At 41.3% G+C, this 15,372-nt stretch overlaps 1 protein-coding gene across 1 annotated transcript in view; it reads left to right on the top strand.

The window, feature by feature from the left end:
- The first annotated feature begins 710 nt into the window (after positions 1-710).
- PIK3CB (phosphatidylinositol-4,5-bisphosphate 3-kinase catalytic subunit beta) overlaps positions 711-15,372 on the top strand; it is an 80,138-nt gene continuing 65,476 nt past the window's right edge. Inside the window, 1 exon segment of the mRNA XM_075761824.1 lies at positions 711-849. The gene's annotated coding sequence lies outside the window, so the exon portion shown is untranslated.

Raw genomic sequence — 15,372 nt, 5'->3', positions numbered from 1 at the left:
CTTGCTTTTCTTTGATTGCTTCTTTTAAGCCTTAGAAAACCAACTATGTTTTATACGTACAAGTTTCAATGCGATTATTTCTAACAGCCTGGCACCGCGCCTCTTAAAATGAGGATGCATCACGGAAATCAGCGGCGAGGCAATAAGCTGCTGTAATGAGGTCTTCCCTGCTGATTGCCAAAAGCCACTTCGGGAAGGCTGCTCGTTGATGAGCCCTTTTCAGTGCGGACACAGCCGCCTGCGGCTCTCACTCTCCTGAAACACGGCTGTAATTATTAAGCCCGGCCGTAGGAAGAGGTGTCCGGGCGCGTACGCCTGCGATGCTCCCGACTACGCAATGAGAAGCGCCAAATAAGCGGGGGGGAGGTGCAACCGTTCCTAAACGGTACCCGGCGAGCCCAGCCGTGCCTCGCAAATGGGGTTTTCGCCCGGCCCGCGGCGGGACTCCCGCCTGGCGCACCGCGGGACCGTGGGCAGGCGGCTCCCGCCGGTCGGCGCGGCTGGTCCCTGGGGCAGGCCCGGGGGCGCCCCTCGGCCAGCTCCGGCCCTCAGGGGAAAATGGACCCGGGAACGCCCAGGCGGGCGGGACGCGCTGCGCGATTGGCCGCCGCCTGCGGTTTGATACTGAAAGCTGCGCCCCGGTTGGCGGCCCGGGGCGGGGTCGGGCTCAGGCCCGAGGGCGAAGCTATCGCCTAGGTAACGCTCGGCACCTCCTCTCTGCCGGCCGAGGAGGCGGCAGCGCGGCTGTTGCCGGTGGCGGCGTGAGGGAGCAGGCTCCCCGCTAGCGCCAGCGCCGCCGCGCTGGCTGGGGGACGGCGCAGGAGACGGCGGCGGCCGCTGCCCGGGCAGGTGGGTGTGCGCGGACGGGCGGGGGGGGAGTCTCGGGCGGCCCGAGCCGGCTGTGCCGCGGGGTGCGCGCCGCGCTCTGAGGGGGGGCCGGGCCGGGCCGGCGGGGCACCCGTGGGCGGCCAGGTCTGCGTGGCGGTGGCGGGGCGGGGGGGGTGTGGGGGGTGTGTGTGCGCGGCGGGGCTTCCCCTCGGCCGCCACCGCCGGCTCGTTTCGGTCCCTCCCCGCCCCGCGGCGCCGAGCTCCGCAGGAAGAAGGCACTTGTCGGCTGCCGCTGGTTGCGACACGGTAGTTGCTCAACCGAGCGGGAGGCTCTGCCCTGCTCTCGGCGCGGGGGAAGGTTTCGGCAGGCTGCGGCCGTTTGTCAGCGGGGAGGGCGCGGGCCTGACGTGACGGGGCCCGGGGCGGGCGGCGGCGGCCTCGCGCCGGCCACTGGCCGCCTGGGCGGAGCGGGCGGGAGCCTTTTGTGCCCTGCCGTGCCGCGAGCCGGCGTTGGGCAAGAGCGCGCGGCGGTAACGGCCGCTGCAACAAGTGGCTCGCGCGCATCCCTCGTCCTCGGGACGGCGGGTCCGCGTGCAGCCGGCCCGGGACTTGCTGCGCCGCCGCCGCCGCCGCCGCCGCCCCGCTTGCTCGGGGTCTGGCGCGGCCTCCTGGCCCCCGCGTGGCGGGCGCGGGCGGCGTCCCCTCGTTACACCCCCGGGGCGGGCCCCCTCGGGCAGCGGGCGGCGGAGCCGGCGTGGCCCTGCCGCAGCCTCGGGGCTCAGAGCGGCGCTCGGAAGAGGCTTGGCGGTCCCGAGGTGGTCAGCGCCTTCTCGGCTGTGAGGTGCCGCCCGACCAGCTTGGTCCTTGCTTCATGCCGGGTGAATTTTTAAAGTATTTTTTTCCCCAGCTGAGAACTTCTAGTTATTGCTCTGTGATTTTTAAGCGATGTTTAGATTATTCGATGCTCCTGGCTGTTTTCAGTGAAGTTTCTGAGCACTGTTTTCCTTCTGAACCACAGGAATTTGTATGGAAAAGCAGTGTTTATGAAATATACTGTTGGTCAGATGCTTCTTCAGCTGCTTATTCTCTGCAGCCCAGAGTGGGCAGTGCACAAATGATCCCTTTGGCATTGTGCTGTCATCATGTACTTTCTTAACAGACAGCTAAACTCTCCTACAGCTGAGGACCTGTGTCCGCACAAGGGGAATAAATCTTCATTCGTCCCAAAGAGTTCCTGAAAGAGAAACGGAAACTTTTCGTGCCAGAATTGCTGGTTTGTCTAGTTCCAACGCATGTGCTCTTACAGACTAATGCTGGATACCTTCCAAAATCAAGAAAGCTTCGGGGGTTTTTTGCCAGAACTTTTCTGCATTTACAGACTTTCCTTGCACCAGATACATTGATGAGTTTTGTTCATTTGGAATTGACAACTGTAGCCAAAGTAAATGTTACGTACTCTCTAAGTCAATGCTGCTGTTACGCTGTTGATGTTGAACTTTATTCCGGCTTAGGAAGTTCTTGAAGCTGGGCATTGCTAGAAACCCCAGTAACACATTCTTTATGTTTTCAGGACTGTAGTTTACGGCTCGAAGTTATGTAAATACGTGACGGATGTCATAGAAATTTGATCGGCCTGTGGTTTGCAGTATTAGCTAGAGAGTCCCACAACTGCAGGTCTTCAAAGATTAATTAAAAGGTGAAATAAAAATTTATAATACACATGCTTTTAGGAAAATTGCATTTAAAGACGTGTCGAACATCCATACATTTGTCAAAAGGTTGCAAAGTCTAGCGGAGTGGGGAATCAGTCACCAGGTCACTTGGAAACTTCAGTTGAGACTGATGATGGTTTTCCAGGCTTTGGAAGTTTCATGCCAGGAAGCAGCACTTTTCAGAACAAGTGAGAGAAAGAAAAGGATTACTGAAAAAATATTCTTTGGTTCTTTGGGCCTTTTTTAAAAGAGTATCAGGGATATTGGTAAATATCAAGAATGGTTTGTTGTGGATTGACTTGGAAACATGTTTGGGTGGGATTTCAGCCTAATTAAATGTGTTTTAATTTTTTTTTTTTTAAAAAGGAACTTCCTCCATACATGGTCTTAAAAGATTTTTGTTGATGTCTATTTAAATATCTGTTTTTCTTGGATAAAAATCACTTCTGTTAAGTCAGGTTTCACTTCCTGATGTTATAAATTCGCTACTTCTCCAATTGTCCATAGACATTTGGCAGAAATCCAAATTCTAGGGTAGGAAAGCCTTCTTAAAAATATATATAAATCTTTCTTTGATTCTCGTGATATAGTAGAGAGAGAACGTATCCTGCCTCTTCTCAACGATTTCACTACTCCTTTCCCTTTCTTGGAAGTTGAACGTAGGATCAATAGGCTTGTGAAATGTTGCACGCTTTTTTTGAAGTTTGCATATGTCTGCAATATGCTCTGTTTCGCAAACGTGAAACTTAAAAACAAAATCCAGTAAAAATACAAGCTGTCAGAATGCTATATATACAAGGAGAGTGCAGGAAAAATACTAACTGTTATTACTTAGAAGTTGGGTGGAAACGCATTCCGGTGTTTTGGCTGTTTAGCTAGAAAGCTGATACTGTGTTTCAGTGACCAGAGGCACAGAGTTCAAGTAGCTTAAGTGCTTTTTCGTAGATCTAGAGATACACGTGGAAGCTTTGCCCTTGGTTCTCTAAAAGTTGCCACCAGTTAACTTATCTGAAAAGAAATACATGGGTTGTTGGGCTGTGGAATGTGGCATTGTATTTTATGCAAAGTCCATGGGGCTGCTTTGGTTTCAGGTGGACTTTCTGACTTGCCACGCTTGCTAGCAGCAGACCGTTAAGTTATGAAGTTAACCCTTCTCCGCAACGGGCAGTCCGGGAGAGAAACATCTGAAACAAGCATAATTTACACAGTTCTATAGAAAAGCTAACTTGTTTGGGTCTTTTTAGTAAATGTGTGTTTGAACTCAACCTGATAGCCGTGGAGCATCGACACACCTGGTGTTATGTTCTACATCTCAAATCTCAATTCATTTGCCTCAGAATATGAGGACTTGAATCACAGAGAGCTAAAAAATTTCAGCGTTAGTGCCTGAGTGCATTAACAGTTTGTTTTGTGGCAGTGCTATTAGTCCTCACAATCACTCACCGTGTGAAAGTTTCAGTGTGTTTTGTTTTGATAACTAAATCAGATCTGGTGGCAAAAATCATCTTGCATTAGAAATTTAACAGATTTTTAAAATTAATTTTTAGGAATCACAGTAGTAACTTGTAATCAGGCGGTTTTGCTTTGGGTTGGTAAGCTATATACTTATGGTCCAGAAGTAACAGCAGGTAAGAAAGTGGTGGTTCTGTCAAAAATCACAAATCAGAGATTCTGCAAGGTTAAGGTTACATGTATTTGTATAATGCCTGAAGTACCAGTTAGTTTATGTGCAACATTGACCAATCTGTTTTACAATCTGCCTAATTTACATGTGTAAATCTTCATATCTCAACCTTTGGTGGAAATAAATTCAGGAATGTGGTTCCATTTACATATGTTAGAGTTGCAGAGTGAGGCCCTCATGTGCAAAAGCTTGTGGATAGTAGCTACCGAAATAATTGAATTTACACACTGGCTTCAGAAGATTAAAGAAACAAATAGTGACACTGATGTGTCCAAAAAGCTTCCTTTGAGAAGTAAAATTGGAGCAATGGTACTGTCTCCCACTGATAATTTTTTTTGGGGGGAGGGTGTGCACATTCTTTGTTTGTCGTGGTTTTGGCAGTCTTAGGTAGCCAAATTTTAATTTCTAGCATGCTACAGAATATGGCCTTTCGTAAATTTGGTGGTATGCAAAGAGAGGACCTGGACTGTTGTCAGGTACCATCTTTGCTACTTTCACTTCATGGCTATTGGCCATGGGGGGAAAAATGCCCCACATCTTTTTCAGTTGCCCTAAAAGGAGGAGGAAAAGAAAAAAAGGAAAAGAAAAAAAAGGAGGGGGAGCAGCTGTGAGAACTTTATTTAGTTTCTTACCTTGGATACTCTTGACTTAAAATTGTGAATTAATTGAACTCAGGAGTAATTTTGTGTCTTTGGAGCTAAATTTACATATATAGAAATAATTTTTGTATTTACTTTAAAAAGAGCATAAGAATTATGAGTACTATAATTTTTCTTTTGATGCGAAATATACTTAATATAAATTTGCTACTCATAGCTTACTTTTGTTTCTTACCAAATTGTCAAACTGGCATATTTCTGATAAATAGTGTTGCATTAAATTTTCACTATGAAACTGAATTGTAAAGGGTGCTCTTCTGTTTCTGTAGAATTCTGTAGTATTCTGTAGAATATTTTGCTATTATTTGCAATAGTTATTCTGATTTTTAGAATAGCTTTGTGAATTCTGCATCAAAATATTTTAAAGGAACTCCATCAGAGATAGGGTCTAGTTTTATGCTTGTGTAACTGTGATGCTGTAATGCTGAACAGTTTTACATCGCATGTTAGGTTGGTAAATGATCCCCAGATTTTTTACTACTTCACTTTTTTTTTTTTAACAGCAAATTTGAACAAATGAGGTATAGTTCCTTGGGCTAGGGGTGGAGTGAGTTGACCTGATGGGATAGATCTGCATCTAAAAATAAAGCACTTCTAAGTGATCGTGAAGAATTGTGAATATTGCACATAAGATAGCTGTATAAATACACTTTTTTTAATCCCCCCAGGAACTATGATGATCGAATGGGAAAGATATGCCCTGTAATGGAAAGGAATCTGTGGGTTTAATTTTTGTGTCTGTATGTGATGGTATCTTTCCTCTTTGCATGAGTTTACTTGTAAGAGGGGAGGAGGTGACAACCCTGTGATTTCTATTTTCTTTTTATGAGACCCAAGTAATCAATGTGTTCTCATTACTATCTTTTGAAGCTCACTTCTGGGGACTACCAAAGGTTTAGACTTTGAAGAGTCTAAACTTCCTTTCACAATGTTCCTCTGAGGCTTTTGTTCCCAGATTTCTTGTATGCAGAGCAGAAAGCAGAGGCTTTTGTTTATGCATTAATTTGGAACTGATGAACGTTTTGAAGTGATGTGGAGTCCATTAGGAGCTTGCAGTGTTTGCTCTTGCTTTGGGTCGTTCCTGTCCTCCCCTTGCCCCCAGGCACCATGTATACACTGGATTAAAAACCAAAAACCTGTGAGTGGGCTGAGAGACGAGTTAGATGATGTAAGTTTTGAGTTTGCATCAACTGGCAGCACGTGCGCAATAGCTTGTTTGGGTAGTAGAGGTAGATAAATAGTTTTGTGGAAGTAAGGGGAGCGTTTGTGGTTTGTGTTGTCAGTTAATAAAAATGTGAGTGTCTCTGGTTTTATGATACAGCGTTGCTATGAAGCATTTGCTAATTTTCAGTGTTTCCCAAAGTCCTTTGTTGTCTGTGCACAGAAAGTATCTTTAACAAAGCAACGAAATATTTCAAAAATAAGTGTAAGAATAGTCAGTTGTTTATGAAAGCTTTTGTGTGGAATGTGCAATAGCTGGCATTCTGCAGGATTGACCTGACGTCGTAAGAGGCTCACAGTCCTGCTGTTGAGTGGTTTTGTGACAGATTTAATGTGGAAAACTTGTGCTTGTGTGCAGCTACGTAGTACTAGAAGCAGTTTAAAAATCAGAGTAGATAGATGGTTTGGAGAATATTAAAAAAAAAACCCCAAACCCAAACAACCTCGAGAAAATAGAATAATCTGTTACATTTGTAGTGCTTGAGGTTCTCCTGGTAACTATCTCTTAAGCAATGCCTTTTTTATCTTTTGTAAATAAGGTGCTTGAGAGATGGATTTTGATGTTGTTGCATCATTTTATTTTCTAAGAATGAAAGGTGGTATTTCAAAATGTGCTGTGTTATTTTCCGTTAACAATTTGATGTTCATGAGAGTAGAATGTTAATAACAGAGTAATATAAAGCATACCTGATTTTAAAAACTAATTACATTTGTGTCACTACACATAACCCTCAAAAAGGCTGCTTTCAAGTACTGCAGTGGGATGGTTTTCTGTCAGTGATGTGAGTAGTGCTATTTAGTATTGCGTCCTCGAGAAGGCTGTAAGTTAGCCTGTGGTTTGTGTATGCACGCAAGGGTACAGACACACTTAGACACAGAGGAGAACACAGTAAACAAAGGTAGATGTTGTCAGTAGAAACTCAAAGCTAAGTACAAAGTTGATGTAGTGGAAAGAAGCACGTAAAATGTTTATTAAAAGTATTGGGCACTGTATCCCCTTCCTGATCGGCTTCACACCTCGAATTCCTTCCTCTGTTTTTGAAAAGCACTTTGGTCCTTACGCTTGTACTTTTTTCCACTTCATCCACCTTTCAGTATTCCTGGTTTTTAACTTTTTTTTTTTCTCCTCCTTATAGTCCATCATTAAACTTACTACTCTTGGCTTATTCCTTTTCCCTAGATCCCCCATTATTTCCCTCCCAGCCCCCAAAGAAGTTAAGGGCCTGTGTGTTAATCACGTGTGAGTCTTCACTCTAAGTGTCTTGTCTTTTTAGACTGCTGGTTCTTGGAGGCATAGGCTAGTGTTCTTTATAGTGCCCTGTGAGGTCCTGTCCTGAGGATGTGTATTAGAAATAATTTCTGCTTTACAAAGTATAACATTCTGTAAAACGGAAACTGCAGGAAAAGGACTCTTTGGTGACAGCTGTGGGAGCGAAGGAAACCACAGATGAGGTCCAGGCTAGGAAAAGAGTGGACTGTTGTGGTAGGGGCTCAGCAGTCTGGAACTAGAGGTACATCAGGGAGATGTGGGGGTTGATGTGGTAGAAATCATGATATCGGGAGGCCTGCTTTTCTTTCGGATCCCTTTTGGTGTTGCTAAGGCAGGCAAGGCCTTTGGGACTCTCCAAGTGTGCAGTGTTCTGAAAATCATGTGGGCTTGGAGTATTTGTATTTCTAGCCTTTAGTGCTGAGTCTCTTCCTTTTGTTTCAGCTGATACAGAGGAGGATCTCTGAATTTACTATCTATTTATCTATATGCCCTACTAAGGGTGCAATTAAAGACATCAGTGAAGATACTTAAGGATTATCCAAGTCATAACCAGGGATCCTCTAGGCAAAGAAGAGTTAGTACTTAGCATACAGACAGCAGTAAAACAGAGTGCATACATGTGCATGCAGTCCATATAGGCATATGAAATGGTCAAATGTCAGGAAGATACAGTAGAATGTAAGTCTTGTTACTAATTTATAGAAATCTACAAGAACAAAAAACCCAATAATGAGCCCAAACCTAGTAGGAAATAAGATTTGAAATGTAGCTTTACGACTACCTGAAAGGAGGTTCTAGTGAGGTGGGTGTCAGTCTGTTTTCCCAGGTAACAAGTGATAGGATGAGAGGAAATGGCCTCAAGTTGTGCCAGGGGAGGTTTATATTGGATATTAGGAAAAATGTCTTCACCAAAAGGGTTGTCAAGCACTGGAACAGGCTGCCCAGGGAAGTGGTTGAGTCGTCATCCCTGGAGGTATTTAAAAGATGTGTAGACGTGGCGCTTAGGGACATGGTTTAGTGGTGGACTTGGCAGCGTTAGGTTTACAATTAGACTCATGTTAAGGGTCTTTTCCAACCTAAATGATTCTATGATTCTATTCTTTCAGTTTTCTTGTGCCAGGTTTGAATGGAAGTTTCATGGGAGTCTTACGTGCACCATGACATTAGGATTGAGCCATAATATCAGGAGGTGAAGATCGCTTGTCTGCGTCTGCTGAAGTATTTTAAATTATTTACTTGTAGTAATAATTTAAGTGTGAAGAGATGTGTGTATGTGTGTGAAGAGCAGCTGTCTTGTTTTTCTTTTAATGGGAGGACTGTATTTGGGAGTCTGTGATAAATGCTGACTGGAAAGTGAGTAGTAGTTTCTGAACCCTCTTGAGTGAAGAAAAGCATCGTTAGTCTGGCAGATTGTCAGCAGCAAACAGTACATTAATTTTTGGCACAAACCTCTTGCTAGCAAAAAAAGAGACTTTACTTTCTGTTGTTAGTAATAAAAATGAGGCGGCACTGACTATCTGTTCTCAGCAGGCTGATATTGTTCAGCTTCTTTTTAATATCCACGTAAGACAGACACAATGGTTTTGACAAAAGTCCTTTTATATTTTATTAACAATAAAAAATTACTTTCCAATATACTGATAATCTGCATCCATCTACATAACTAACTTTTCTTTAAAGAATGACTTCATACATAGTTTGTAATCATAATAAACTATTGCAAAATTTCAAATGCTAAAGAGATAACGCGATTAAGATGTGTATTAAACTGTATGGAACACGGTGAGTCTTCATCCTAGGCTGGTTTTACTTCCCCAGCACTTTGGAATTACTCTTTTATGTCTCCTACTACTGGTAGCAATATTAGAAAGTAATTTTTTTTTTTTAATAAGAAATGCTTTTTTACACTTGGATTAGGTGATCTCTGTTGAGCTATGTTGAAAATGTTAGTAAGCTCAACATAATGATCTTTTTTTTTCACCTGAGTAATAATAAAAGCATTTTTCTTTATTGAACTTTTGCTTTAAGTGTTAGGGTATCATTTTTTAATACTTGATGTGATTCTACCGAAGTTCTTAGAGTTCAGCTAACACAAGTACATAAAAATTGTTTATTTTTATATGGCGGTCTGCTTTGATAACTATAGTAATTTCTGCTTCCTTTGGGTGCTGTAAATAAATCTGATGTATGAAGAGCTACAGTGATGAAGAATAGCAGAAAAGTACTGCATAAAAAAGGAAAGGTTATTTAGTAGGAATTGAATTCTTCAGTAAAAACAAGAGTTGTAATAATGTGAAGACATAGCTTAAAAAATTAGAAGTAATTTTGTGGTTAAGACCACAGTCAAGGCTTTTCCTCATAATTTCTCATCTGAATTTGAAGTAGTTTCATCAAGATCTGCAGCAGCTCTATATCTTTTGAAATTGAATACGTATATTGGGTGTTTTCATAATTTCTGTCATGGCAAATACGCTGGATTACAACTCACTTTATATTCAAAATGACAAAAGTCCTTATCTATTTCTACTTTTTAAATAAAGAATTTCTCTCTCTATTTTTTCCTTTACTCCAAAGCTTCAACATCAGTTTACTTGGGTGAGAAATACTGGGAGTAAAGCACTGGCTAGGGATTTGTAATAATTAGGTTCTGTTTCCAAGTGTGTCACGCAACTGCTGTTTGGGGTTAGAGAAGTTTGGTTTTCATCTGTGTGTTAAGGATGAGACAGTTACTTTTTCTTTCATCAGTGTCTTTGCTGGGTAAACTTTTCTTGTGTTCATGTCCTTGAATGTACGTAATGTCAGCTGTCATGGGCCTTAAAGTATGTGAGATGCTACTTTAGGATTAATGCAAATGCTTAATTGAAAAATACTTTGTAGCAACTATGGTAGTTGAAATGAATAGCAAATCGGGTTTATGTGCTTTATAGTAGGACAAAGAAAAGGTAAATATATTGTTAAGTGGCCTCATTTAAAAAAATCCATTTAAGTGGCTACATATAGTCATCCCGGCTAATACACAGCTTTGCCTAGTATCTGCGAAAATGTTTTTGTTGAAAGAAAATCTCCTTTATTGTACTTTAAAAAAAAATAAAAGGAGAAATTATTCATAAAAAGTAGGTAGAAGCAGACCATAGTACAGCAGCTAAAATATTTTTAAAGCGTCATATTAAAGGATTAAAAAGTTAGAATCTTTAGTGTATTGTTATCATGGGAATAGAAATTTGAAAGATTAACCCCCTTCTATTTATAGCTGTTTTCTCTTGATTTAATATTCCTGTTCCAGTTAACTTCTAGGTAAATTTTAGGAGAAGGCAGAGCAATTCTTGCCTTAGTCTATCACTGCAGCTAATCATTTTAGTGTCCTCAAGTTACTTTCTTTTTAACGTGAATTTCACAAATGATGTTGCTCTGTTTTCAGATAAATTTGTACTTTGATAACTTGTCAGCGCTTATGGCATGCAACTACAGGATTTAGAGAGGCCTTCAGCATTTGGTGGCTCCTTTTGTCTTCCCATCACTACTTGCTGATTTTTAAAATAGTGGTATATCACTGCTTAAGGCTGATCTCCTGGGGTTATTGGCTCATGAGAATGAGACACGCAGGCTGTGTGTGCTATACTGACAAAGCTCAAAAGAACCAGACCTAATATATACCAATTATTATGAAATTTTTGCACCCTCTTGATGCCAAAAGTTGCTTCTTCGTTGTTAGTTTAATTGAGACTTGTTGGCCAGGAAAGTAGCATGCTACTTTTACTCTACTTTTTAACTCTGTGGAGTAATAAAGGGTTTCCACCTATGTAGTGGCAGTTTTCTTGAAAAACAGGCAGTGTGGTGGGTTAGACCTCCTATGTAAGAAGGAATCTTCAAAAACAGCAGCATTCCTGAAACTTTCAGCTCACATGTCTACAACTGGGTGATGAGGAGACCCAGTTAATGGGACAAAAGATTTCTTGGGGTGCAAATAAAATGGCCTAAGTGTTGTTTAATTTTCTGTTTCTCTGTGATGTATTTTTTTCCCTGTGATTTCCTTGTGAGAAGTAAAATAGGATTATAGAGGGGCTTTGTCTTCTTCCCAGCTTATCATGGGAGAGAATTTGAAAGGAGTTAAGGCGAATATTTTTTTAGTCTTTCCTCAAGACTTGCACCTCTTGTTAAATTACTTTTTTGCTGTCAAGTGCGGTGGTGAGAAATTTTTATCATGGTCAAACCATTACTGTTTGTGTGAAAACTGAAAAGCCCTTGCTTTCATTTGTAAGAGTCGCTTTTTTGATTTCTGATTTTACGGCATATTTTAACAATTGCTTTCTTAACTACAAATGCTGCTGCTCCAGTGCTCTTCTACGTGCCCAGGTTTATATACCTTGTTTACTACTACTGTTGTTTGGAGGTGAAGCAACGTGCTCTGGAACAGTTGTTCTAATGTAGTAAAGTGGTTGTCAAAAGATAGTCTCTCTAGTGGTTTGCTCTGGAAGAAGAAGCAGCTCATTCTCATTTGTCAGAGGAAGAGAGAGCTCTTAGGTGCCTATTGCCAGAAACTGATGTATCCAGAATGCATCTGCTGCCTCCTCAGTCCTTCCACACCTTGCCTGTGAAAATGTCAGAGAATGTATCATTTTCAGTCCAGCCTCTGTCAGGTTCATCTTTGGTCTTGTGGTCTTAGAGATGTTGCACAGAAAGCTGAGAGGGTTGTATTTTATTCTTTCCATCTTGCTGTTCGCAGTTCATCTCAGTGTCAGGAATTGCTTTGCAATTTGATCGTAGAAATACAGAATGAATATAGAATATAATTATATTTGAATATAGAATTATTCTTAATCTGGTTAGAGCAGTTCTATCCACCATTGGCATCTACAATACTAAGGGTAAGGAGTCATTCACCTGTGTTTGCGATCTGTCAAGTAGATCGCTCTCTTTGTGGAGGAAGCTTATTCCCCCAGTGTTTCTGTGTTCTGCCAGTGCTGCTATCACACGGCGTTGTAGCTGTTGCTACTCCTTCTGTGAAATTCGCTGAGGGAAATACACATGGCAATGCACTGAAAGGAGTACTTGGAGCAAGTTGCAGCTCTAGTACTACTATTGGTCTGTTCCTTCTCAGAATATAGAAGTAAATTTCTCACTGCAGTGTACCCTGATGCCACAAAAAGCTTTTACTTCTGTCAGAAATAAGCCAAGCACTCCCCTGCTTCTAGCCTGGGAGTAGTGCAAATTTAGGTTTCTTAAATTATGTGAGATTATGAGTTGTCATGCTGAAATTACACTTGATATTTTTACTTTTTTTTTTCTCCTGAAAAAAAACCCCCAAACCTCAAAATACCCACCCAAAACCCAACCAAACATCCATGAGCAGAGCCTGGTAGCTGCATACTTGTTGAATTATTTTTCCTGGGTTTGATAGATAGTAACTTTCATAAAGACACTCAATTAATTTTATTAATATGAAGGGGGATTTTGTTTCTTAAAACAAATTGTTGGTGATGCTAGGAATTATTTGTCAGCTCTAAGTAGAGACAGTCTTTGATAGCCACATACTTTTTCTTTTAAATAATAGATGTTCCAGATGATTGAGAAGGTTATAGAACTTTTAGGTAATGAGGCATTAAGGGAGACAGTCTACCAATGTATATTGCATTGTAGCTTTTATTTTATCTCTTTCATTAACTATTTTTTCTTCAGTGTAATAATCCTGTTATAAATACAGATATTAATGCAAAGGATTATATTAGAACCTGGGAAAGTGATTGTTTAATTTTATATTAGAAAATTTGGTCTCAAAATCACTCCTAGATACATTCTGTATTGTAATCTGTGCACTGATTGCCATTGTACTGCCAATCTTAGGTTCATACATAGGGGCTAGAAGACGTAGGTACATTGTAAAGCTTCTGTCATTTCAGTGTTTCAGAGGAAGTGTAAAAATTAAAGCAAAAGCTCAGACTTGCTATTCAGGCTTGCTATTAGTTTTCTGTTCAGTTTTGCCTGTTTTTCCCCACCCCTTTAAATGCATATCAGGTTTGCTGTTAAGCAGCTAATATGAGCAGGAGGGTGGCTGCCCCTGCTTTCTTCAAACTCTGCTCATCTTGCTTCTGTGTTCCCCTAGTGATACTGTCCCTTTCTGTTTGGTAATGCAGTTGAGGTTCTTGGAGGGTTTCCATACACACACTGAGAACCTGAATTTGTACATTCTGGCATATAACATGCAAGTCCTTTGATAACATCCTGAGTTTTCAGCATCAGAGTATGAGGCAATAGAAGTCTCACTACCTGAAAGAAAGGGGGAGTGGGGAGTAAAAGCAAATTAAAATGCACAGTGTTTCATTACCTAAAAGAGCTTAAGAGATTTGCTTGGATATAGCTGAAAGTAAACTGCATTTGTTAGATGCTTAAATTTTTCCTTCTTCATCACCAGAAATATTCTTAGTGATTACCTTTAGTTTCAGATACTATATACATGATATTAGTGATGAAATACTGTTGTTATTTATGCTGTGGTAATGTTTGGAATCAAACAGCAAGTTGGACCGCAGCAGCATGTCTTTGAAGTACACTTAGCTAGATGCTACTGTGTTTGTTCATAATCTCTTGCAATCCATGTTTTGGAGTTTGTTTTGATCTTAAAGAACAAAGCCTTTAAACTGGTATCTGGAGAAGAGTGGGAAGTAGCTTCACAAAATCGCTCATAACAATTAATTACAGAAAAATTAATTATTTAGTCTTGCTATTTAACTCTACTAATGTGTTCTCATTTATATAAAATTAAACATGCACATGACAAAAAGCAGAATTTGGGAACTAAACAGAAAATTTGCATGGTTTCATCACGTTAGGCATTTAGCAGAATGTAATTGGGAAGTAAAACATCAGCATGTGAAAGTAGTAGAGAAAATAGAGCACACAGAAGACATCACAAGGAAACAGAAATCACAAGTAGTCCTACTAATAATGTTTCAAGTAACTAAATTGTAATAAGATCTTTGCAGATCCAAGATGAAGACTGACTGTTTTGTTTCTCTGTTTAAAAATGCAAGTAAGTATTTATTCATTTAGTAACTTTTGGGTGGAACCAATAGGGGGGTTTGCAGTGTTTATGACACACTAGTGAGTAGAAGATGCATCAGCAGTAAGGGCCATATTCAGGTATCCTGAATTCTGAGGAAATGCCTAGTCAGTGAGAGCTATGCACCTTAAATCGTTCAGAGCTTAAGCTGATCAGAGGGAAATCATGGAGCAGGACTTCGTAAACTTTAGAATGACTGAAAATGGCCTTGAGCTCATTAAATGAACATAAAATTTCTTTATCAAAAAATGATGGTGTGGAGGTAATTTTGTTTCTTAACAAGTCCTTGTGTTCTGTGTTATGCCCAATAATCAACTTAGCTTCAAAAGTAGGTTTTAAAACAGAAGTGTGGGGCATAATTGTGGTGTGATTCAGGACCAACAGAACCAGTGCTTCACTGACATCTCACATAGGAATTGCTATGCTACTGGCAATTAATGCCCTCCTCCCTGAGACTTCTGTTTGCAAATACCGCTTTAGATGTAATGAAAATCCATGCAGAATTAATTTTTTAATTATTGCTTGCAATGTATTTTAGTATTCATAAAGATGAATTTTAGTAGTATGACTGCTGATGATGCGCAGTGATTGCAGACCAGTTGATTGGCAGTTCATTAACGCTTGCAAACATCTCTGTAGATGTCACAAGGGTTTGTGCAGGGTGGTAGATCTGTTTGCACCTGACAAAACTGCTGCTCGCTGGTTAAGTTAGCTCAGCCTCAAGCCTTTGAGCTTCACACTGTGTATCTGTGTATGCGCATGTAAGTATGGAATTCTTGGATGAAGAGCACTGCTCTGTGATCATGGCTTCTAATTCTTCACTTCTGTAAGCCAGATTTGGTGACCCAGACTTAGAAAAGCCTCATCACTGGCCTGGAAGTGTAAGCAGTCTGTGGGCTCTGGGAGGAAGTGAGGGAACTTACATCTTCACACGGATGAGT

Source organism: Balearica regulorum, chromosome 9 (assembly GCF_011004875.1).
Source record: "Balearica regulorum gibbericeps isolate bBalReg1 chromosome 9, bBalReg1.pri, whole genome shotgun sequence".
In the NCBI taxonomy this organism is placed as follows: Eukaryota; Metazoa; Chordata; class Aves; order Gruiformes; family Gruidae; genus Balearica; species Balearica regulorum.
This window is presented reverse-complemented; position numbering and strand designations above follow the sequence as displayed.